The 25,444-nt window shown below is 41.5% G+C and overlaps 1 long non-coding RNA gene across 2 annotated transcripts in view; it reads left to right on the top strand.

Annotated features, from left to right (window-relative positions):
• The window catches only part of LOC126212846 (uncharacterized), a 142,647-nt gene extending 118,134 nt beyond the window's left edge, over window positions 1-24,513 (top strand). Inside the window, exons 5-6 of one of the 2 annotated variants that reach the window (XR_007540940.1) lie at window positions 2,835-2,927; window positions 24,176-24,513. This is a non-coding gene — a long non-coding RNA (uncharacterized LOC126212846). The remainder of the gene's footprint in view (window positions 1-2,834; window positions 2,928-24,175) is intronic. The other variant, XR_007540942.1, reaches the window with a different exon arrangement.
• The last annotated feature ends 931 nt before the right edge of the window (window positions 24,514-25,444 follow it).

Raw genomic sequence — 25,444 nt, 5'->3', positions numbered from 1 at the left:
AAACTTAAGGGGCGACTCCGAAGATTATAACAATGGGGAGGTCATTATTCAGTGGATTGAGACAAACCACTTACAACTGATTGACAGTGTCAAACTCCCTGTGTCATTTAAAAATCCGAGATGTTGAAGAGATTACAACTTGGAGCATAAAATACACTCCTGGAAATGGAAAAAAGAACACATTGACACCGGTGTGTCAGACCCACCATACTTGCTCCGGACACTGCGAGAGGGCTGTACAAGCAATGATCACACGCACGGCACAGCGGACACACCAGGAACCGCGGTGTTGGCCATCGAATGGCGCTAGCTGGGCAGCATTTGTGCACCGCCGCCGTCAGTGTCAGCCAGTTTGCCGTGGCATACGGAGCTCCATCGCAGTCTTTAACACTGGTAGCATGCCGCGACAGCGTGGACGTGAACCGTATGTGCAGTTGACGGACTTTGAGCGAGGGCGTATAGTGGGCATGCGGGAGGCCGGGTGGACGTACCGCCGAATTGCTCAACACGTGGGGCGTGAGGTCTCCACAGTACATCGATGTTGTCGCCAGTGGTCGGCGGAAGGTGCACGTGCCCGTCGACCCGGGACCGGACCGCAGCGACGCACGGATGCACGCCAAGACCGTAGGATCCTACGCAGTGCCGTAGGGGACAGCACCGCCACTTCCCAGCAAATTAGGGACACTGTTGCTCCTGGGGTATCGGCGAGGACCATTCGCAACCGTCTCCATGAAGCTGGGCTACGGTCCCGCACACCGTTAGGCCGTCTTCCACTCACGACCCAACATCGTGCAGCCCGCCTCCAGTGGTGTTGCGACAGGCGTGAATGGAGGGACGAATGGAGACGTGTCGTCTTCAGCGATGAGAGTCGCTTCTGCCTTGGTGCCAATGATGGTCGTATGCGTGTTTGGCACCGTGCAGGTGAGCGCCACAATCAGGACTGCATACGACCGAGGCACACAGGGCCAACACCCGGCATCATGGTGTGGGGAGCGATCTCCTACACTGGCCGTACACCACTGGTGATCGTCGAGGGGACACTGAATAGTGCACGGTACATCCAAACCGTCATCGAACCCATCGTTCTACCATTCCTAGACCGGCAAGGGAACTTGCTGTTCCAACAGGACAATGCACGTCCGCATGTATCCCGTGCCACCCAACGTGCTCTAGAAGGTGTAAGTCAACTACCCTGGCCAGCAAGATCTCCGGATCTGTCCCCCATTGAGCATGTTTGGGACTGGATGAAGCGTCGTCTCACGCGGTCTGCACGTCCAGCACGAACGCTGGTCCAACTGAGGCGCCATGTGGAAATGGCATGGTAAGCCGTTCCACAGGACTACATCCAGCATCTCTACGATCGTCTCCATGGGAGAATAGCAGCCTGCATTGCTGCGAAAGGTGGATATACACTGTACTAGTGCCGACATTGTGCATGCTCTGTTGCCTGTGTCTATGTGCCTGTGTCAGTGTGATCATGTGATGTATATGACCCCAGGAATGTGTCAATAAAGTTTCCCCTTCCTGGGACAATGAATTCATGGTGTTCTTATTTCAATTTCCAGGAGTGTATGTTGCACGTCTATATCAAACAACCAAAACAGGAAAAATATTTTTCAAGTAATGTACATGTTCATCTGCAAATGTCAGATTTTCACGCAGGTATAAAATCCAAAAAGCAAACCAGAAGATGTTCCATAGCATAATAGATAAAATAGTACTGAAATAACACCAGCAACAAAGTTCTAAGAGAGTCCATTCCAAGAGGCTGTAGGTGCAATTAGATCAAGGGTTTATCATGAGAAATGGAACACAAGCTATAAAGATATGTATAACTATTTAAAGCTAACCCCTTTGTGCATACAGGTAGTACTAGCTAACTGTTAATCAACTCAGTACAGATTGCCAAAACAGCAAGTTGTATTAGAAAGGCAATGGAAGAACTGTAAATGGGAAGAGCAATTGAATCTTTGAGATATCTCAACTGCAACACTCCATACTCTACAGGAGGATGTTCCTACCACTGCCAGCCAAATAGCCAGGCTCTCCTGGAAAACAGCACACCTAGACTGAAATCCTCCAAATTATACTTCAAAATATATAGGAACAATGAAGAAGAAGAAGAAGAAATACTAATACTTGGAACTCCTTCAGTACAGAAGAGCCAAACAGGGCACTTAACAGGAGCAAAGTGAAGAAGGCTCAAAGACTTATATGATATTCTAGTACAACAAATTAAGTGTTTTGGAGCTAAAATATAACAATGGGTGCTAGAACTCGTTGTAAATTGCTTCATCTTCAACCAACACATTAACATCTGGGAGCAGAAATGGGTAATAGCAATCTTAAAACAAGGAAAGCCAGTTAATAATCCTGGAAGCCCTTCAGCCCCACTCCCTCTGCTGCCTCACATCTGTAAAAACTATGAGAGAATTCTTCAGGCACAAAAGCACCATGTAACCCTTGAAATTGTGATGAAATCCAACCAACCAACTAATGTGAGTATTCCTGCCCTGACTACCCCAAGCCTCAAGAGCCCCTTGTTAGCAACTTTTAATCAAACTGATGGTACCTAGCTCTGAACTAAACTAGTGTAACTGGTAAGCTCTTTTTGTGATATTCTTATTTGCCTTTTTTCTGTTTGCCTTAAGCTTTTCATGCAGAAGTGTTGTATTCCCACAACTTATACTGTTTTTAATTTGTAATAATCCGATATGTTTGATTTCAGTGAAAGAAATTGTCAGAATTTTTTCCATTAGTACATTAATCAGGTTTTTTATATAAAAATACCTGAAAAACATTCATTGACATTTCCATTTTTGCTTCTGTTCCAGATTTACCACACTTCATTAAAAACAGATTTGCTTGTGGATTCCCTAAAGACTGGGAACTGTTAAGAAGAAAGTGGATCATGTTTTTAAAAGCAGGTATGTTAAGCCTCTTTGTGAATCAAGTACTAACCTGTGCTTGAAAGAAACATGATCTCTTTTTGTAATTATTTGATGAAGAAAAGAGAGGTGCTATCTCCAGTAAAGACAGATAACATGTACAGACTTATCATAGCAAAGAAACATGCTTCATCTGTTTCTACCATATTTTACAAATACAATGTACGGTTAAAAGGCTCTGACAGTGGGAGGAGGATGGGGGGGGGGGTGGAGGAGAAGACTTTGTAGTTTCATCTTCTTTTTTCTTTGAAAACTAGTTGTATCTTGTAACTAATATAGTCACTTATTCAAACTGAAATTTTATCCTGCATTAGTCTAGGTATCTTTTTGTTTCTTTGTTGTGCTGTTTTATTTGTGTTTATGCCTTGCATTATCATGGATGAGTCTGAAAATGAAGGAAGATGGTGAAATCTGGTAATGGCACATTGCCTATTCCTCTCATTATCATGGATGAGTCTGAAAATGAAGGAAGATGGTGAAATCTGGTAATGGCACATTGCCTATTCCTCTCAAATAACACTAAGGGGACTACTATATTTTGTATTTTGGGGGTGGGTGGATGGGTGAGGGGGATATCAACATAAGCTATACCAAAGGACCTCACAATGTTAATCTATTAATTGTAAAATGTAAATATGTTTAAACAGTTCATTTATATACATAAAATTAGTGATTAATGATGTACATCCAACCCAAGATACTTCAAACCTCATTGAAAGTAGTGTTCCATCACACACCCAACCTCCTCAGCATTATAGTCCATTCCTGTACCACTCTCAATCCCAATCACATCCCTTGGGAGGCTCAGGTGCAAGAGCTGCCCAGTCCCTCACCCAGCACTTCCTCTTGTAGTCCTGTCACAGGCTTATCATATCCCTTCAGAGGCTGCCTTGCTGTGACAGCAGCCACCATCATATACCAGCTCTGCTGCGATTGTTGCAGAGCTTTTTATATTGTTGTAGTTGCCAACCAGCTGTCTGCCAGGATGAATGGCCACCGCCAAATTGTGGCCGAGAGCAAAGTAGAGCTCTCTGTGGCGCGACACACAGCTGAACATAACATGCTTGAGTTTCATGGCTGCTTCACAACCCAAGCTATCTGGATCCTCCCCTCCACCACCAGCTTTTCTGAAGAGCACAGATGGGAGTATCCTTACAACACATTCTCTGCACCTGAAGTTATTCCGACCTAACCCTGTGGCAACATACCGTTCCCACACTCTCCATCTAACAGTTTTCACCTCATCCCTACTCTTGTCTCCCAACCTCTTTGTTTGGCACCTTCTGCCAACACACCCACCCATCTTTCCCATTCCTCACTTCTCTCCCTTTTTGCTCCATGTTTCCACCCAATTCCCTGCCTCACAGCCTCCCAAAGCAACACTTGCCACCAGCCTAGTCCCCTGCATGGCCTGCCAGACAGGCTTATCTCTCCTCCCACATGTACACTGCTATCTCTTTCACTTCCCTTTCCCTGCCCCCTCCAGACTGCTGCTTCTCTCTTCTACGTGACAGTTGCATTCTGGCAGGAGCTGCCACGGATGGCAGTCAAGATGTGGGCATCAGGTGTGCCTACTTGTGTGAATGAATGTGTGTGTGTGTGTGTGTGTGTTTACTTTTCAGACAAAGACTGTTGTTGAAAGCTAATGTGTTAATGTCATGTAGTTATGCCTGTTTGCAACTTAACGCATCATCTTTACAGTAAATAGCATTCTGTCCTTTCGTTATATTGTTGATATTCCAGCCTGGAGTTTTCATTGTTTAAAATTAATGCTTTAAATGTAACAGTATACTTGCACTATACTTTCACCTATACCATTCATCTTTTTCTGATGAAAATGGTGTCTGAAAGCTTATGTGTAAGTGTCTTTTAATTGTACCTGTCTGCAACACAATGTTTCACCTTTACAATAAGTAGCAATCTATCTTTTCCTACATTGTTGATATTCTGACCTGAAGTTTCCTTGTTTGATATATTAAATTTAGTTATGATTACTTGAATTAATTAATATATTTAAAGAATAATTATTTTAAATGTTACATTTCTGATGGTTTGTGATTTCAACTGTCCTTCAGTAGCAATATTCTGTTGTCATATCCTCACTTTACCCTTCCTGTTTGTTTCTCTTCTACGGGTCAGAGCACATGGCTCTGGCAGCTGTTTCAAATCCCGTATAGTTTGTCGTTGCTGTATCTGTTGCCTGACATTTTTGTAATGGTCTCTACAGTTATGAATGCTGTCTTGCGTTGTGTTTGCAGTGATTTTCATAAAAAGTTATTATTTTAATGGAAAATGGAAACCCAACAAGAATCTTCTACCAGTGATGTTATGGGTGGAAACATCAAAACTACAACTTTTCACGACACTTTCTCAATTTATGAAGAAAAAGGTGTGATCACCAACAATCTTTCTGTCTATGTGAGTCCTGTAGAAATAGCTAGGGGTCAAGCAATTGCAGAGCAGGCTACTGAAATTATGAATGATAATTTCATAGTAAATAACAGAGATATGACATTATACACTGAACCTAACAAACAAGATCATTATGAAGAGGTATGTGGTTGGTCTCTCTCTCTCTCTCTCTCTCTCTCTCTCTCTCTCTCTCTCTGGTTTGATTCCCACTGTTAAATTTTTTCCCTCTCCTTGCATTGCTATTGCCCATTGTTGTAATGTTCTCTTCGTCAGCTGTTCATAGCAGCCCATTGCACCCTGAAACCCTTCATATGTTTCATAGCTGTTGAATGCAACTATGTTATTTTTAATAACAGGAATTTCCATTTTGGACGAGCATCAGCAAAATCATTGACTTTCTTCATATTGGTCTAGGGCATGACAGTATGAGAGGAATATCCTTTGATATTTTAGGCACCTGTAAGGGACATCCACATGCTACTACTCAAAAAATTTGAGCCCAATCAGTGAACCGTATCCTGCACCTTCTCCTTTGCAAGATTGAATACAGACACTAGATTCCCTCTGTTGATCAAGAACTGTTCAGTCACTTCTCCTCACCTTGTATGCCAAATATTATTGCTGAAAAGTTCTTTCACAATCAACATTCACATTTCATGTATGAGAACGGTCTACTGCAGTTAGGGCAAGTTAGCAAAGATACAGAACAAACCTTTTAAAAATGATCTGTATCAGAGTTAACACAAGCACTTTTTCAAGACCAGTGATCATTTCTGGAATGCAGTATTTGTTATAGTCTACATTTCACCATAATAATTTCACTTCATCTTCTCTCCGCTTTTCAAGTTGTCTGTTTTCCACTGCAATGTTCTCTTTGTCTGCAGGATTGTAGTGCCACATGCATTGAAGCATTGCAGACTAGTTTGTAACTAAAAAAATATACACAAGATAGTACAGAATCACTGTTAATGTGTAGTGCAGATAGAGTTCAATAACTAATGAAAAAACTTAATACAGTAAGTTTAGAAGTAGACCTACAAAACATGTAATAGAAAATGGTGCAAGTTGACAGCTGAGCCGTAGAACAGTTTAGTTTTCCTATTCAGATCACTTCTTGACTACAGCTGGATGGAGAGCTGAAGACAAACAGAAAGGACTGAGTCCCTGTTTTTTATTTTGCTCCTAAATACATTAAAAATTGTGACATGTTTGAAATTAAAGTTTACAATCAGTGTTTGTTACCAGTTTCGTCATAAAGCAGTGGCACATGGCCATTAAATTAAAAAACCTTTCAAACACTCGAGGGTTGTCCATCGAGCAATAAGGAGATACACATTGGGAATTACTATAAGATAAGAAGAAACATACCAATGGCTCAGGGAACAGACTTCAGTGGAAGATTAATTTGATAATGCTAACAAAAATGAAATTGAGTTGGACAGGACTTGTAGCCACACAATTTGATTGCAGATGGACTGAGCAAGCTACTTGCCAGACTCTGCTAGACTAAGAACAGAGATGCTGAACTTGTAGATAATGGATAGGTAATGTTAAAAGACTTGCAACAACACCATGGAAGCAGATGGCAGAAATGGTGGTGTGTTAAGTCATAAATATCTTAGGATTTTTCACCAAATTGACATTTGGAATTTTATTTTTGAATTCATTTTCTCTCTTTACTCTTGTTTTGGTTGTGTTCAACTTTTATTGTCAACAAGGCTTCGGTATTTGTTTAAATCTAGTGATTTCATGACAATTGACCAAACATCAATAGTGAAACACATTGGGTCTGTGCCACTTCTCACTACTTTGTCACCTCTCAGCACAGTGTTTGGCACATAAATCACTAAAATGATTTCTAACGCACTCCAATACTGGAAAATAGTGGAATAATGGAAGGAGTAAAGAAACTACACTGCTGAGGTAAGAATATGGAGCTGCCCAGGACAGTGTAGCTGTGCATGTATACGTGTTGCTTTGGGTTGCTTGAACATACTGTATCAGGTGTTGGCTTTGACTTGCGATGTAATGATGTTATGAAGTGCAATGTCATACAAGCATGAACAGAGAGAGAGAACAGAACATTGGATATATTTATTTAGGAATTCGTTCAGTTTTATTTTTTATAATTTTATTTAGGAATTACAAACATCAAAAAAAGTTTTGCATCACTTCAGTTCCGAGAGTTCTGGAACCTGTACAGAAAATGGGAATAGAGATCAAGATAAACATCATTTCTGCCCTTTTTATTGCTTATGAAAACTACACATTGCATGTTATACCACCATACAACAATTTGTTGTCCTGGAAGATGAATGCCTTGCCAATATGGTTGCGCTATCAGTCAGAGGATGCCATTCATGTATCGTACAGTCATTACAGCACCTTCCATGACCACCAGCAGCGTTCACCAGCCCCACATAATGCCACCCAAACTCAGCAGGGAACCTCCACCTTGCTGCACTTGCTGGACAGTGTGTCTAAGGTGTTCAGACTGACTGGGCTGCCTCCAAACACGTCTCCGGTGATTGACTGGTTAAAGGCATATGCAACACTCGTCGGTGAAGAGAAGGTGATGGCAATCCTGAGCAGTCCATTCAGCATGTTGTTGGGCCCATCTGTACTGTTCTGCATGGTGTCGTGGTTGCAATGATGGACTTCTCCATAGATGTTGGGAGTGAATGCTGCACATCATGCAGCCTATTGCACAGTGTTTGAGTCGTAAAATGACGTCCTGAGGCTGCCTGAAAAGTATTATTCAACATTGTGGCATTGCTGTCAGGGTTCCTCAGAGCCATAATCATTTGGTAGCAGTCATCCACTGCAGTAATAGCCCTTGGGCAGCCTGAGCGAGGAATGTCATCCACAGTTCCTGTCTCTCTGTATCTCCTCCATGTCCGAACAACATCACTTTGGTTCACTCCAAGACCCCTGGACACTTCCCTTGTTGAGAGCCCTTCCTGGCACAAAGTAACAATGCAGACATGATCAAACTGTGGTATTGACTGTCTAGGCATGGTTGAACTACAGACAGCACGAGCCATGTACCTCCTTCCTGGTGGAATGTCTGGAACCGATCGGCTGTCGGGCCTCCTCCATCTAATAGGCACTGCTCATGCATGGTTGTTTACATCTTTGGGTGGGTTTAGTGACATCTCTGAACAGTCAAAGGGACTGTGTCTGTGCTACAATATCAACAGTCAACATCAATGTTCATGAGTTTGAGGAACTGGGATGATGGCTGTATTTTAACTTATTGAATTTTATCCAAGCGTTAGCCCCAGAACTATTTATGATGACCATACAGATAATAATCCCATAGTGTCCCACATTTTCTTTTATCTCTTTGCTGGAATTGGTTTTATTATCTTCGCGTTAGATACAAAAGAAACAACTGATCAGTTTGCCACATAAATCTGTAATATTCTGTGTGATGCGAGCATGTAGTGTTGTTCACATGAACAAATGGCTGTTGAAAGAAAATATACTTAATGCCCTCAACTCACTACTTAACCAGTCACACACACACACACACACACACACTCACACACACACACACACACACTCACACTTCAGGAAGCCAAGTGATCAATTACGTGCACTGAGATGTGTTACTCCATTTTTAATGATATTGCATTATCCCTTCAAACATTTATGAAATCATTATTCCCCCCCCCCCCCAACAAACATTCTAATGTCCAGTAAATGATAGCACCTGAATCATATTGCACATAGGACCTGGAGATGATAGTGCTGGCCAGGATCGACTAGGAAAACTCTGCTGCAAGATATGACATAATTTATTTAACCATGAGCTGCAATGTCAAAGTGCTGTGATCCTCCCAGATTTACCCTCTTCAGGTGTGTGGTCTACTGCCATTTCCATTGATGTTGGAGGGTTGCGGGGGCAAGATGGCTGGTTGATATCCTTGTCTCATGTTGCTGACACTGTTTACCTCACTTGGCAGTGCATGGCTAAGTTAGCATTATGTGACCCTTAGTGAGCAGTGCCAGTGTTGCATAAACCACTGAATTCTCATAGGCAGCCACTGCTACTGGTTTAGAAACTCACCCTAATGTGTAATGATCGCTGCTATACCTCTGTGGTTGTGAACTGCTGCCCTCCAAGGCAGAAGTCTGGTGATGCATTGGAGCTCAGAGCCTTGGGGTGGCTCATCTGTTGTGTCATTCCGAGTCTACAGGTGCAGACATAAAACTGTGAGTTGGTCTGGTGGAGGTGGCTGCCCAGATTGGTATCGGCTGCTGGCTGGCCTGTAATATGATGAATAATTGCACCGAACTGATGTCGTTGAAGGTGCTGCCAGACTGTGCATAATTGTGTTACAAAGTGAGAGTATTTATGGCAATTAATAACACTCTCATTGTGCCGTTGCCTTGTTCCCAGGCGCATACATATCGACATCTCAGTGTCTCAGTGCTGTGGAAATACTTTGCAGGCTGGTTTGTTGTTGTGTGGCCTTACACCACAGTGTACAGACAGGCTCACTTGTAAAATTACATGTCACCCCCTCTGTGCTTGACCACTTGCCTTGCGTACAGCTATAGTGGAGCTGCTTTTAATTCAGTGATGCACAAAATTTACTGAAGGCATTACAGTATTATGTACTGATACTTATAATTATACATAATATAAATGGATAGATAAAAAATCTTGTTACTGAAGGCAGCAGGGGAACACACGTAAGAAAGGTATTATGTAGGCAAGCTTTAGGCAGAGGGCTGAAGGAAAAAGACCTGGTGAGGTTTAGGAAAAGAGATAGAGTTCAGAAAAATCAGCCAGAACCCCAGGTCAAGGAAGACTTACTGGCCGGGATGAGAATGAAAGACTACAATATATTTTCAAAAAATTATTATTTTCATTATTATATTTTTTACATCCCCTCCCCTCCCATGAACCATGGACCTTGCCGTTTGTGGGGAGGCTTGCGTGCCTCAGCGATACAGATGGCCGTACTGTAGGTGCAACCAAAACGGCGGGTTATCTGTTGAGAGGCCAGACAAACGTGTGGTTCCTGAAGAGGGGCAGCAGCCTTTTCAGTAGTTGCAGGGGCAACAGTCTGGATGATTGACTGATCTGGCCTTGTAACAATAACCAAAACGGCATTGCTGTGCTGGTACTGCGAACGGCTGAAAGCAAGGGGAAACTACAGCCATAATTTTTCCCGAGGGCATGCAGCTTTACTGTATGGTTAAATGATGATGGCGTCCTCTTGGGTAAAATATTCTGGAGGTAAAATAGTCCCCCATTCGGATCTCCGGGCGGGGACTACTCAAGAGGACGTTGTTATCAGGAGAAAGAAAACTGGCGTTCTACGGATCGGAGCGTGGAATGTCAGATCCCTTAATCGAGCAGGTAGGTTAGAAATTTTAAAAAGGGAAATGGATAGGTTAAGGTTAGATATAGTAGGAATTAGTGAAGTTCGCTGGCAGGAGGAACCAAGACTTTTGGTCAGGTGTATACAGGGTTATAAATACAAAATCGAATAGAGGTAATGCAGGAGTAGGTTTAATAATGAATAAAAAAATAGGAGTGCGGGTAAGCTGCTACAAACAGCATAGTGAACGCATTATTGTGGCCAAGATAAACACAAAGCCCACACCTACTACAGTAGTACAAGTTTATATGCCAACTAGCTCTGTAGATGATGTAGAAATTTATGAAATGTATGATGAGATAAAAGAAATTATACAGGTAGTGAAGGGAGACGAAAATTTAATAGTCATGGGTGACTGGAACTCGAGAGTAGGAAAAGGGAGAGAAGGAAACATAGTAGGTGAATATGGATTGGGGGGAAGAAATGAAAGAGGAAGCCGTCTGATAGAATTTTGAACAGAGCATAACTTAATCATAGCTAACACTTGGTTCAAGAATCATAAACGGAGGTTGTATACATGGAAGAATCCCGGAGATACTAAAAGGTATCAGATAGATTATATAATGGTAAGACAGAGATTTAGGAACCAGGTTTTAAATTGCAAGACATTTCCAGGCACAGATGTGGACTCTGACCACAATCTATTGGTTATGAACTGTAGATTAAAACTGAAGAAACTGCTAAAATGTGGGAATTTAAGGAGATGGGACCTGGATAAACTGAAAGAACCAGAGGTTGTACAGAGTTTCAGGGAGAGCATAAGAGAACAATTGATAGGAATGGGGGAAAGAAATACAGTAGAAGAAGAATGGGTAGCTGTGAGGGATGAAGTAGTGAAGGCAGCAGAGGATCAAATAGGTAAAAAGACGAGGGCTAGTAGAAAACCTTGGGTAACAAAAGAAATATTGAATTTAATTGATGAAAGGAGAAAATATAAAAATGCAGTAAATGAAGCAGGCAAAAAGGAATACAAACGTCTCAAATATGAGACCGACAGGAAGTGCAAAACGGCTAAGCAGGGATGGCCAGAGTATAAATGTAAGGATGTAGAGGCTTATCTCACTAGGGGTAAGATAGATACTGCCGACAGGAAAATTAAAGAGACCTGTGGAGGAAAGAGAACCACTTGTATGAATATCAAGAGCTCAGATGGAAACCCAGTTCTAAGCAAAGAAGGGAAAGCAGAAAGGTGGAAGGAGTATATAGAGGGTCTATACAAGGACGATGTACTTGAGGACAATATTATGGAAATGGAGGAGGATGTAGATGAAGATGAAATGGGAGATACAATACTGCGTGAAGAGTTTGACAGAGCACTGAAAGACCTGAGTCGAAACAAGGCCCCCAGAGTAGACAACATTCCATTAGAACTACTGACGGCCTTGGGAGAGCCAGTCCTGACAAAACTCTATCATTTGGTGAGGAAGATGTATGAGACAGGCGAAGTACCCTCAGACTTCAAGAAGAATATAATAATTTCAATCCCAAAGGAAGCAGGTGTTGACAGATGTGAAAATTACCGAACTATCAGTTTAATAAGTCACAGCTGCAAAATACTAACACGAATTCTTTACAGACGAATGGAAAAACTGGTAGAAGCCGACATCGGGGAAGATCAGTATGGATTCTGTAGAAATATTGGAACACGTGAGGCAATACTGACCTTACGACGTATCTTAGAAGAAAGATTAAGGAAAGGAAAACCTACGTTTCTAGCATTTTTGGACTTAGAGAAAGCTTTTGACAATGTTGACTGGAATACTCTCTTTCAAATTGTAAAGGTGGCAGGGGTAAAATACAGGAAGTGAAAGGCTATTTACAAATTGTACAGAAACCAGATGGCAGTTATAAGAATCGAGGGGCATGAAAGGGAAGCAGTGGTTGGGAAGGGAGTGAGACAGGATTGTAGCCTCTCCCCAATGTTATTCAATCTGTATATTGAGCAAGCAGTAAAGGAAACAAAAGAAAAGTCTGGAGTAGGTATTAAAATCCATGGAGAAGTAATAAAAACTTTGAGGTTCGCCGATGACAGAGACAGCAAAGGACTTGGAAGAGCAGTTGAATGTAATGGACAGTGTCTTGAAAGGAGGATACAAGATGAATATCAACAAAAGCAAAACTAGGATAATGGAATGTAGTCGAATTAAGTCAGGTGATGCTGAGGGATTCAGATTAGGAAATGAGACACTTAAAGTAGTAAATGAGTTTTGCTATTTGGGGAGCAAAATAACTGATGATGGTCGAAGTAGAGAAAATAGAAAATGTAGACTGGCAATGGCAAGGAAAGCATTTCTGAAGAAGAGAAATTTGTTAACATCGAGTATAGATTTAAGTGTCAAGAAGTCGTTTCTGAAAGTATTCGTATGGAGTGTAGCCATGTATGGAAGTAAAACATGGACGATAAATAGTTTGGATAGGAAGAGAATAGAAGCTTTCGAAATGTGGTGCTACAGAAGAATGCTGAAGATTAGATGGTTAGATCACATAACTAATGAGGAGGTATTGAATAGAATTGGGGAGAAGAGGAGTTTGTGGCACAACTTGATGAGAAGAAGGGACCGGTTGGTAGGACATGTTCTGAGGCACCAAGGGATCACAAATTTAGCATTGGAGGGTAGCGTGGAGGGTAAAAATCGTAGAGGGAGACCAAGAGATGAATACACTAAGCAGATTCAGAAGGATGTAGGTTGCAGTAGGTACTGGGAGATGAAGAAACTTGGCACAGGATAGGGTAGCTTGGAGAGCTGCATCAAACCAGTCTCAGGACTGAAGACCACAACAACAACATAGTTTTACATGATATTTTGTTATCTACATCTACATTTATACTCCGCAAGCCACCCAACGGTGTGTGGCGGAGGGCACTTTACGTGCCACTGTCATTACCTCCCTTTCCGGTTCCAGTCGCGTATGGTTCGCGGGGAGAATGACTGTCTGAAAGCCTCCGTGCGGGCTCTAATCTCTCTAATTTTACATTCGTGATCTCCTCGGGAGGTATAAGTAGGGGGAAGCAATATATTCGATACCTCATCCAGAAACGCACCCTCTCGAAACCTGGCAAGCAAGCTACACCGCGATGCAGAGCGCCTCTCTTGCAGAGTCTGCCACTTGAGTTTATTAAACATCTCCGTAATGCTATCACAGTTACCAAATAACCCTGTGACGAAACCCGCCGCTCTTCTTTGGATCTTCTCTATCTCCTCCGTCAACCTGATCTGGTACGGATCCCACACTGATGAGCAATACTCAAGTATAGGTCGAACGAGTGTTTTGTAAGCCACCTCCTTTGTTGATGGACTACATTTTCTAAGCACTCTCCCAATGAATCTCAACCTGGTACCCGCCTTACCAGCAATTAATTTTATATGATCATTCCACTTCAAATCGTTCCGCACGCATACTCCCAGATATTTTACGGAAGTAACTGCTACCAGTGTTTGTTCCGCTATCATATAATCATACAATAAAGGATCCTTCTTTCTATGTATTCGCAATACATTACATTTGTCTATGTTAAGGGGACAGTTGCCACTCCCTGCACCAAGTGCCTATCCGCTGCAGATCTTCCTGCATTTCGCTACAATTTTCTAATGCTGCAACTTCTCTGTATACTACAGCATCATCCGCGAAAAGCCGCATGGAACTTCCGACACTATGTACTAGGTCATTTATATATATTGTGAAAAGCAATGGTCACATAACACTCCCCTGTGGCACGCCAGAGGTTACCTTAACGTCTGTAGACGTCTCTCCATTGATAACAACATGCTGTGTTCTGTTTGCTAAAAACTCTTCAATCCAGCCACACAGCTGGTCTTATATTCCGTAGGCTCTTACTTTGTTTATCAGGTGACAGTGCGGAACTGTATTGAACGCCGTCCGGAAGTCAAGAAAAGTAGCATCTACCAGGGAGCCTGTATCTAATATTTTCTGGGTCTCATGAACAAATAAAGCGAGTTGGGTCTCACACGATCGCTGTTTCCGGAATCCATGTTGATTCCTACATAGTAGATTCTGGGTTTCCAAAAACGACATGATACTCGAGCAAAAAACATGTTCTAAAATTCTGCAACAGATCGACGTCAGAGATATAGGTCTATAGTTTTGCGCATCTGCTCGACGACCCTTCTTGAAGACTGGGACTACCTGTGCTCTTTTCCAATCATTTGGAACCTTCCATTCCTCTAGAGACTTGCGGTACACGGTTGTTAGAAGGGGGGCAAGTTCTTTCGCGTACTCTGTGTAGAATCGAATTGGTATCTTGTCAGGTCCAGTGGACTTTCCTCTGTTGAGTGATTCCAGTTGCTTTTCTATTCCTTGGACACTTATTTCAATGTCAGCCATTTTTTCGTTTGTGCGAGGTTTTAGAGAAGGAACTGCAGTGCGCTCTTCCTCTATGAAACAGCTTTGGAAAAAGGTGTTTAGTATTTCAGCTTTACGCGTGTCATCCTCTGTTTCAATGCCATCATCATCCCGGAGTGTCTGGATATACTGTTTCGAGCCACTTACTGATTTAACGTAAGACCAGAACTTCCTAGGATTTTCTGTCAAGTCGGTACATAGAATTTTACTTTCGAATTCACTGAATGCTTCACGCATAGCCCTCCTTATGCTAACTTTGACATCGTTTAGCTTCTGTTTGTCTGAGAGGTTTTGGCTGCGTTTAAACTTGGAGTGAAGCTCTCTTTGCTTTCGCAGTAGTTTCCTAACTTTGTTGTTGTACCACAGTGGGTTTTTCCCGTCCCTCACAGTTTTACTCGGCACGTACCTGTCTAAAACGAATTTTATGATTGCCTTGAACTTTTTCCATAAACACTCAACATTGTCAGTGTCGGAACAGAAATTTTCGTTTTGATCTGTTAGGTAGTCTGCAATCTGCCTTCTATTACTCTTGCTAAACAGATAAACCTTCCTTCCTTTTTTTATATTCCTAATAACTTCCATATTCAGGGATGCTGCAATGGCCTTATGATCACTGATTCCCTGTTCTGCACATACAGAGTCGAAAAGTTCGGGTCTGTTTGTTATCAGTAGGTCCAAGATGTTATCTCCACGAGTCAGTTCTCTGTTTAATTGCTCGAGGTAATTTTCGGATAGTGCACTCAGATGTTTAGGACGGCTGGTAGGGACAGAGCATCGAGTGACAAACTGAGTGTCCCAGTCTATAACTGGTAAATTGAAATCTCCACCTAAGACTATAACATGCTGAGAAAATTTATGTGAAATGTATTCCAAATTTTCTCTCAGTTGTTCTGCCACTAATGCTGCTGAGTTGGGAGGTCGGTAAAAGGAGCCAATTATTAACCTAGCTCGGTTGTTGAGTGTAACCTCCACCCATAATAATTCACAGGAACTATCCACTTCTACTTCACTACAGGATAAACTACTACTAACAGCGACGAACACTCCACCACCGGTTGCATGCAATCTATCCTTTCTAAACACCGTCTGCACCTTTGTAAAAATTTCGGCAGAATTTATCTCTGGCTTCAGCCAGCTTTCTGTACCTATAACGATTTCAGCTTTGGTGCTTTCTATCAGCGCTTGAAGTTACGGTACTTTACCAATGCAGCTTCGACAGTTTACAATTACTATACCGATTGCTGCTTGGCCTCCGCATGTCCTGACTTTGCCCTGCACCCTTTGAGGCTGCTGCCCTTTCTGTACTTTCCCGAGGCCATCTAACCTAAAAAACCGCCCAGTCCACGCCACACAACCCCTGCTACCCGTGTAGCCGCTTGCTGCGTGTAGTGGACTCCTGACCTATCCAGCGGAACCCGAAACCCCACCACCCTATGGCGCAAGTCGAGGAATCTGCAGCCCACACGGTCGCAGAACCGTCTCAGCCTCTGATTCAGACCCTCCACTCGGCTCTGTACCAAAGGTCCGCAGTCAGTCCTGTCGACGATGCTTCAGATGGTGAGCTCTGCTTTCATACTGCTAGCGAGACTGGCAGTCTTCACCAAATCAGATAGCCGCCGGAAGCCAGAGAGGATTTCCTCCGATCCATGGCGACACACATCATTGGTGCTGACATGAGCGACCACCTGCAGATGGGTGCACCCTGTACCCTTCATGGCATCCGGAAGGACCCTTTCCACATCTGGAATGACTCCCCCCGGTATGCACACGGAGTGCACATTGGTTTTCTTCCCCTCTCTTGCTGCCATATCCCTAAGGGGCCCCATTACGCACCTGACGTTGGAGCTCCCAACTACCAGTAAGCCCACCCTCTGCGACCGTCCGTATCTTGCAGACTGAGGGGCAACCTCTGGAACAGGACAAGCAGCCATGTCAGGCCGAAGATCAGTATCAGCCTGAGACAGAGCCTGAAACCGGTTCGTCAGACAAACTGGAGAGGCCTTCCGTTCAGCCCTCCAGAATGTCTTTCGCCCCCTGCCACACCTTGAGACGACCTCCCACTCTACCACAGGTGAGGGATCAGCCTCAATGCGGGCAGTATCCCGGGCAACCACAGTCGTAGTCCGATCGGGGGATGCGTGGGACGAGCTGGCTGTCCCCGACAAACCCCCGTCCGGACCCCCACAGTGATGCCCATTGGCAACAGCCTCAAGCTGTGTGACCAAAGCCAACGCTGCCTGAAGCTGTGAGCGAAGGGATGCCAACTCAGCCGGCATCTGAACACAGCAGTTGCAGTCCCTATCCATGCTAAAAACTGTTGTGCAAAGAACGTCTGAACTAATCAACAGAGAGCGCAAACAAATCGACACAAAATTTAAACGGTTATTAAAATACAAGATTGCCTAGTAAATGCAGTAATGCTGCTATTTGCGCACTGCTGACACACTGCTCGGCGGCGGAAGGAGACTACGCGATTTTACACTATTCAGGTACTAAAACTCGATGCTACAACTCTCAAATACTATAATACGCCTAAAATTTATGAATTAAACAATGCAAGTACCAAAAACACGCAAAGAAATAAAGAATTAAACTATGTAACAAATGAGTGAGCTAGGAGTATACGACTTGCTGCTGCAGCTGCTTATCCAACGGCGGCAGGGAGCACACTGTATGTATGAGTCTTTACTTGTTTCAATAATTGATTCAGATTCCTCTGTTTGTTTCTTTGGTTGTTGTTGCTGCATGTGATGCAACTGACTCAGAAAACAATATTTCAAAAGTTCTACATGTTTGTTAGGAAAAGCTTGATTTTACTTGCAAAGTAATGAAAAATAGTGGTTATGAAATGTTTTCTGGATTGCGTAAATTTTCACTTTCCCTATAGTAATACCCTGAATGCCCTATTTCTGTTGTAATAGTTATTTTTTGACATACGTTAAAGTTGTAATTTTATTCAGTGAGTTTGCTGTTCTCTCATGTGATGCATGGTTTTAGCATGTTTGATAGCATTATTCACCATTTCACAGTATTTTGTGCACTGGAATTGCTGAATGAGGTGGTGCAAATCACTGTCCAGCCACCCAGATTTTTCTGTTCTGTGTTTTCTGGAGATTGGCTGGTTTTCCCCCAATCGACTCTGTCCTGTATCTCAAATACCCTCATTAATTGAACATTAAACAATTGGTTGATTGAGTGAAATTCTGCATCTTGCCCTTGACTGTTCTTTGTATAAAACTGTGTTACAACTCACATTTCCTTTTATATTATATACTGATTATATTAATGAAACAGGTTGTCTGTTAATACTATGATTTTACTTATAAATATTTTTAAGCCTATGAATATTGTAAGGGCAGCTATAGGAAAATGAATATTTCTAGAAAAGCTTTCCACCTTTCAGTCATATGACTCGAGTTACAAACTACTCAGCAAGTGTTCTTCCAAGATATTTAACAAGTGTCCAGACTGCAATTGGACCTGTATCTCTAGATATTTTGTTTGTTACCTAAGGATGTGGTTTTACCTTGACTCTTCATTGTCTTAGTATTTTTGCATATTGGTATGACAAAACATTTCTCATTTTTCTCACAGTGTGCCCAACAGATATAAAAAAAAATCTTTGAAGATGTTTTTGTGTGATAGCATTACCATATATATATGACGGAAAGTATTCTGTTTGAATCAGATTGAAAGATTAACATAATCAAAGCACGGCTAAAAGTGTTGTCTCATTCATTGCCCCCTAGTCACTTCAGAGTCCTTTACTCAGCTGTCCAAAGATCAATTATGAGAAAGGATGGTAATTCTTTCAACTCTTCTTCCTTAATGTTTCAGGATGATTGTTAAACAGGCATACCAAATTGTGGATGTATATTGCTGATCATATTATGTAGAATTATGGAACACCATAGGGACTGACGACCTAAGCAATTTGGTCGCATAAGATAAAAATGGAACACCATTTAAAACTTCCCCATATGCAGACATCAGACAAAGATTAATTAAAGTCTGTTTAGAGCATAGCATGTATGATGGAAAATCAGAAAAAAACTATTACAGCCTGTAAATTTTGGTGTTCCAAGGGAGTTTATTGAAAATCAGGAGACTGATTGAACAAGGAACTAAGTCCAGCAGTGAGTCAGCAAGAAACATGACTAGTGAAGAACTTTATAACTAGAAAAGAGAAAATGGTTGGGTACATTTTACTTTATGCCTTGTTTATGAAACTTGTTGTTGAAGGGATTGTGTAAATAAAGAGTTGTAGGATGGAAGATTAGGGTGAACAGAAACTGCACAATAACCAAAATACACTCAGGTGACAAAAGACTTAGGAGACCTTCTAATATTGTGCCAGACCTCCTTTTGCCTGGTGTAATGCAGTAGCTCAATGTGGCACAGACTTGAGAAGTCATTGGAAGTCTTCTGCAGAAATATTGAAGTATTCTGCTGCTATAGCCATCCATAATTGTGAAAATTTTGCCGGTGCAGGATTTTGTGCATGAACTGACCTCTCCATTATGTCCCATAAATGTTCAATGGGATTCGTGTTGGGTGCTCTGTGTGGCCAGATTGTTTACTCGAATTGTACAGAATGATTGTGGCCCATTGACATGGTGAATTGTCATCCATAAAAATTCCATTGTTGTTTGAGAACATGAAGTCCATTAGTGGCTGCAAATGTTCTCCAAATAGCCGAACATAACCGTTTCCAGCCAATGATCAATTCAGTTGGGCCAGAGGGCCCAGTCCATTCCATGTAAACACAGCTCACACCATTATGGAGCCACTACCAGCTTGCACAGTGCCTCGTTGCTGACTCAGGTCCACAACTTCATGGGGTCTGCACCACACTCGAATCCTGCCACCAGTTTGTACCAACTGAAATTGGGCCTCGTCTGATTATGCCACAGTTTTCCAGTCATTTAAGGTCTAACCAGTGTCTTCACAAGCCACATTTTGTGACATTAGCAAAGGCACTCATGTTGGTCATCTGCTGTGAGAGTCCATTAATGCCAAATTTTGCTATACCGTCCTAATGCGTATGTTTATCGTACATCCCACATTCATTTCTGTGGTAATTTCTCACAGTGTCTCTTGTCTGTTGGCACTGACAGGTCTGTTCAAACATCACTGCTCTCAATTGTTAAGTGAAGGCAGTTGGCCAGTGCATTGTGCTCATTGAGAGGTAATGCCTGAAATTCTGTATTCTCAGCACAGTCTCGACACTGTGGATTTCAGAAAATTGAATTATGTAATTATTTCCAAAATGGAGTATCCCGTGTGTCTAGCTCCAACTACCACTCCACATCTAAAGTCTGTTAATTCATCTCCTGTAGCCCTGATCTCATTGGACACCTTTTGACATAAATCATCTGAGTTCAAGTGGCAGCTTCACCAGTGCACTGTCTGTTTATACCTTTTGTACACAACACTACTGCCATCTGTATTTGTGCATATTGCTATCCCATTACTTTTGTCACTTCAGTGTAAAGCCCCTTTGTTCAAAAGCACATACGTGTGAAATCAAAATCTGCCACTCGGTAACATTCGATACTGTGTTACTTATAAAATGCTCAGATCATCGTTGACATGCTTTGACATTCGGTACTTTTGATAGTTGAGAAGCTGCCACTGAAGCATGTACCACTCTTTGACAGCACCCCTTAATGTGGTCAGTCAGTGTAATTTATGGAAACCACAGAAAAGTTAAAATGCTACCAGTCTAAAACATACCAGTCTGTTTATGGGTCATTAAAGGAAGCCTTACTAGCCACCCAAAAATCCTGTGCCCTTGTCATGTCTGTCTTTGTTGATGATATCATTATGATCTGATCTGGGCAAGACACTATATTCTCATTCTTCCACAGCATCCAGACTTTCTCTCCTCTTCTGTTCACACGGTCCTCTTTAACTTGGCGTGCCACTGAACTGGACAACAATCTCCATCTCTCCGATGGCTCTATGAGAACCTCTGTCGTTGAGACTACAAACCATCAACAGTACTTTATTCTGTTAGCAGCCATCCCCTACCATAGAACATGACCACATGTTGATATCATACCTGGAGTGACAGGCAATGCGCCCCTATGGTATGCTGGCAGAACCTTCACAGTCACTCCATTGCAAACCTAGTCTACAAGTATATCTCCTGTTGAATATCCACATATGGCCCTAATCCTTGAACCACTCCACTGAACCAGTTGCTGTGGAATGCTCCCATTGTTACTCTAGACTAAAACAACTTAACCACATTTTTAGCTCAGCATCTGCCTTCGTTTAATAGTGCTCTGAAATGATGAATATCACCGCTGATTCTGCTTAATGTTTCACTTCAGCTAACAGCAGTGATACCCCTTTAATTTACATATCTTTAAATTGTGACTGTCTGCAACTTAACATGTCATTTTTACGATACGTAGCAATCTATCTTTTCCTATATGTTCAGTAGACAGAGAGGCAGTAGTATCATATCTCAGTGAGGAACTGGAACCTTTCAGCATAGTACAGGAACATGTTGAGGAATTATGGCTCAAGTTTAAAAGAATAGTTGACTGTACATTGGAAAGCACAATGCAGACTAGATGAGAACTGAAATTGAGAGTAGTAATGCAAAAGCAAAAATTCTTAACTCTGTTTTCAAATGTTCATTTACAAAAGCAAACGCAGGAGTAATGCACCAGTTAAATCTTTATACCACAGAAGAGATGAGTGAAATGGTATTAGTTTCAGTGACATTGAGAAACAGCTGAAATCATTAAATTTGAACAAAGCTCCAGGGCTCGGTTGAGTACCTTTCAAATTCTGTCCAATTTTCATCTGAGTTAGTCCCTCTGTTACTACAACCTATAGTAGTTCTCTCAGACAAAAAACCATACCCAGTAGCTGGAAGAAAGCATAGGTTACACTTGTCTATAAGAAAGTTAGCAGAAGTGATCCACAAAATTACTGTCCAGTATCCTGAACATTGATTTGTAGCAGAAACTTACAACATATTCTGAACCCACGTATAAGAGCTGTTGAACAGAACAACCTCCTCCATGCTAATTAGAATGAATTTAGAAAACATAATCATGTGAAAATCATCACATGCTTTTCTCATGCAACGTTCTAAAAGCCATCAAAGGTACAGTATTTCTTGATTTCCAAAAAGCATTTGATTCAATATCACACCTACATTTCTCGACAAAAGTACTATTGAGTGGTGTACCGGGCAAAATTTGTGACTGGATTCAAGATTTCTTAGTAAGAAGGATGCAGAATGTTATCTTGGATAGAGAACTATTGACAAATATAGAACTGAAGTAACTTTGGATGTACCCCAGGGAAGTGTGCTGGGTCCCTTGCTGTCCGTGTTGCATATTTAGGACCTTGCAGACAATATTCATAGAAACTTAACTTTTTTCAATGATGCAGTTATCTACAATGAAATACAGTTTGAAGGAAACTGCAAAAATATTCACTGAGGCCATGATAAGATTTCAGAGTGGTGCAATGATTGACAACTTTCTTCAAATGTTCGGAAATGTAAAATTGTGCACTTCACAAAATAAAAAATAAAAAAGTAACATAGTATAAGATGAACATAATATCAGTGAATCATAGTTGAAATTGGTAAACTCACACAAATACCCAAGTGTAACACTTCGTAGGACATGAAAGGGAAAATGACATAAGGTCGGTCGTAGGTAAAGCAGGTAGCAAACTTCAGTTTTTTGATTGGATAGTAGGAAAATGCAATTAGTTTACAAAGGAGGTAGATTAAAAATCAATCATGTGACCCATCTTAGAATATTGCTTGTGTGGGACCCTTACCAATTAGGACTAGTAGGGGATATTGAATGCATACAGAGAAGGGCAGTATGAATGGTCACAGGCTTGTTTTATGAATGGTCACAGGTTTGTTTGATCCACAGAAGAAAGTTATGGATTTTGAAAGAAGTGAACTGGCAGCCTTAGAGTCCTGAGAAAGTCTTCTAACAAAGTTTCTAGAATTGCTATCAATTTTGACTCTTTCAAATATACTACAAACTCCTACAGATTGCTCCCATAGGTATTGTGATGACAAGATTAAATTTATTGCAGCACACACAGAGGCTTGTGAACAATCATTCTTCCTGTGCTCCATGTGGGAATGGAATAGGAAAAAGCTTATATAGTTCAGTGCTCTTCACAGTGGTCCACAGAGTGTAGCTGTAGAATATCCCACCCCAACAGTCATATGCTACCCTATCAGAGACAGGGTCATCTGTGAAAGCAGTCATATTGTATACCAACTCAGCTGTGACTTTGGTACAGATTTTTATGTAAACTTGACACTTGAATAATAATCAATCTAAAACTATAACAAACAGCAAAATTGACTATCCAGTAGCAGAACATGTTGCTGGGCGCAACAGGCTTGACTTCTTGGTTATTGCACAACCTGTGGCGTCTGCTCATGGGTGGGTCTTCTATTTCTGCATACCTATCTCTTTCCATTGTGGCCTTTTCCTCCCACTGCCTTTCACCCTCATTACTCCTCCCACCCTCTCCATCCAACAGAACTCACACCATTGGGCTGCTGCCTTAGGGCTATGTAATCAATTGGGTCAACGTAGCTGTGCATGTTTGAGTCAGTGGGTCTGTGCTTTTCATCAGCTTAGAAGGAGAACATTGAAAGCTAAGAAGAACATTGTCCAAAAACACAACAACATTTCCAGTCTCGTTGTATGTGCATGTTGTCTATTCAGTACCTTACCTATGTGGTTAGTGGTTATCTTTATGTAGATTCTGAGAAAGCTTTCTTTCTTTTTCTGCCAGATTTTGTGTTGTGTTAGTTCATTTTAAACTCATTTAACTGACTTAGTTACCAGTTAAGAGTTTTAGTTTCACAGATTTGCTTGTTTATCATTTAATTCTTGTACATAAATATTTATATCACATTGTAAATGATATGATAATTCCAATAATTAATTATTTTATTTCTTTTTGATTGTTTTACATTTATGGTTTAAGTTGACTACTTCATTATAATCACTTCAGTTTTAATCTTTTTTTTTTCTGTCTGATAATCAGGAGAACCACAAGATTTTCAGTGGAAGGGAAATGACAATGCAGCTATTTTAGACAGCTGTTCCTCCTCCCAAAAGCCCCTGGACAATCATCACAAGAAAGTAGTTGTGAGGAATTCAGAAACAAAACTCAAAAGAGGAATTCTCTATTTTCACCCTTACCTGCCAACAATAAGTTCACAGATACAGTTCATGGACTTGGTTCTAATAATGCTATAAATAAAAAATGTGATACTAAAAGTACTGGAAATCAGCCACGTTTAGAAGAAGAAAGAACTAATTGTAATTGTGTAATCCCAAAAAGAAATAAACCAGAATGTAGCAACACAGCTACAACTACAAAGAATCATTTTCTGGCAGCTGAAAGAAGTTTCGATGTCATTAGTGATAGTGAAGACTCAAGTGATGAAGATAATGGCATTGTTGACTTGGACACAAATTGACAAAAGGCAAAAATCAATGATAATCAGTATGGAAATAAGAAGCAATCAGTTGTCATGAGAAGAACTAATATGCCTCAGACATTGGTGGTAAGTTTAAGCGGTGGTGGTGGTGGAGAAGGAGGAGGAGGAGGAGGAGGAGGAGGAGGTGGAGGAGCATTGATATTGATATTACATCTGAAAAATTTGATTTTTTAGCATATAATCTTCTTAAAATATTAACCTGGTTTTCAAAATGATTCTGCACACACATTTCAGGTTAGTCTTCTCATCTCTGGGATATCTTGAGTTTAATGTATGTCATTTAGTAGTTCACTAAAAAACCTTTGTTTTCTTCACCATATATTTCACAGTGCCATGTAAAAGTAACTATGCAGCTATTCTCACTGTTTGGCATACTCTCCCAGAAGATTGTCCATATGATGATCCCTCAGATCTTGTTTTGACTTCTTTGCCATGATCATGACTCAGGCAAAATAAGTCCATTGTCTAGTAAGCAGTTTCTTGATAATTTCAGCAGGATGGAGAAAAATTGTGTCACAAAATTTTAACCCTAGATAGCTGATCCCAATAGGAACCAAAATTACTGATGTTGTGTAGGTCAACAATGCATCCTTTTTAAACTATGGAAACTTGGCACCACATTCTCCAATTGGCTGTGGGATTGCCCTGTTGCTGTTCATCGGTTGACGGGCAGTGCTATGGTTGTCGGTTCACACATACAAACACCCCTTGCCCCATCACTGCCACCATGTGATACACACACGTCAAATTGGTCTTGTTGTTTGTCTCCACCTCACATCAGAGGCATTCACACATAAGCTTCGCTTCAG

This window comes from Schistocerca nitens, chromosome 11, assembly GCF_023898315.1.
Source record: "Schistocerca nitens isolate TAMUIC-IGC-003100 chromosome 11, iqSchNite1.1, whole genome shotgun sequence".
Taxonomy (NCBI): Eukaryota; Metazoa; Arthropoda; class Insecta; order Orthoptera; family Acrididae; genus Schistocerca; species Schistocerca nitens.
The sequence above is the reverse complement of the archived record's forward strand: the minus strand, read 5'-3'. Positions and strand labels throughout refer to the sequence as shown.